We start from the raw sequence: 1,235 nt of genomic DNA, 5'->3' as shown, positions 1-1,235 counted from the left end.
AATTACGCCAATATTTACCGACAAATAACAATGGCATACGTGACACTATGGTTTGCAATACGTTTGGTTATTCGCGCGGTTGTCATATCAGACAAAATCGATTTTGTTCCAGCCGATTTATATGCCGTTTTGTCAAACTTGCATAATTATGTCAATATTTAACGAAAATAATAATGGCATACATGGCACTTTCATTTGCAATGCGCTTGGTAATTTGCGCGGTTGTCTTATCAGATAAAATCAATTTTGTTCCAACCGATTCGTATGCCGTTTGACAAACATGCATAATTAGGTAAATATTTAACAAAAATAACAATGGCAGATGTGGCACTATCGTTAAAATATAACCTAAAAATTTGCACTCCTTTTTCGCGTATGCCACCAGATAGATCCCTTACAAATTGTATGCCGATGATTTTTATAATGAATCTCATCCTAATGGATGATATATTAAAAGGCGTACGTGTAACTATCATTGTCATACCTATGCAATTAATACACAATCATACAGGTGAAAATTAGTTAATTAGGAAATTAGTTAGACCTTTGGGAATCCTAACCATATGCCCTTTGGAAATTGTGCACATTATGCCAAAAATCATTGAATTTCGAATAGACATACGTGTAACTATCATTTACAAATACAATATTTATTTACACTTTTAAGGGCGTCATCCGACCCTTCGATTCCACACTACCTGTATGCCGACAGTTTTCCGATTAATTTTTGTTGCTAAAATACCATTTAGTATGCTCTGCGTAGGTGTAAATATAATTGCAAAACATGATTTTTTTTGCAATTAACAATTACCTTTACCGGTGCATGTTCTACGGTTACCGGCTAATTGGTATTGGTCAGCATGCGCTAAATTAATGATACCTTGAATAGCGCGCCATTATTCCATGGCTAGAAATTGGCCTCAATGATTTGGGATCGAGGGGGATTATCCCTCTTTATCCTGCCTCATCTCGTGTAGGCCTGGACAGCCTTCGTAGGTGGGCCCCATCCGTCGTCTACCCCGACCGCAAATGCGGCCGGTGTAGGCGCTTTGTGGGACCTCCTTTTGTCCTGGCTGGGCCCCGCCGGCTAGGGCCCTTTCTTCTGGCGCTCTTCTTGCTTCGCCGGCTCGTCTGTGTAAACCCCGGGGGTAGTGTCATGTTTATGTGTGGTATGGTTGGGTAGGGTAGTGCGGCTATGCAGCCTGGGATGCGCTTTGCTAAGGTGGCCCTTAGGC

The sequence above is a fragment of the Anoplophora glabripennis genome, unplaced genomic scaffold (assembly GCF_000390285.2).
Source record: "Anoplophora glabripennis isolate ALB-LARVAE unplaced genomic scaffold, Agla_2.0 scaffold734, whole genome shotgun sequence".
Classification (NCBI taxonomy): domain Eukaryota; kingdom Metazoa; phylum Arthropoda; class Insecta; order Coleoptera; family Cerambycidae; genus Anoplophora; species Anoplophora glabripennis.
The sequence above is the reverse complement of the archived record's forward strand: the minus strand, read 5'-3'. Positions refer to the sequence as shown.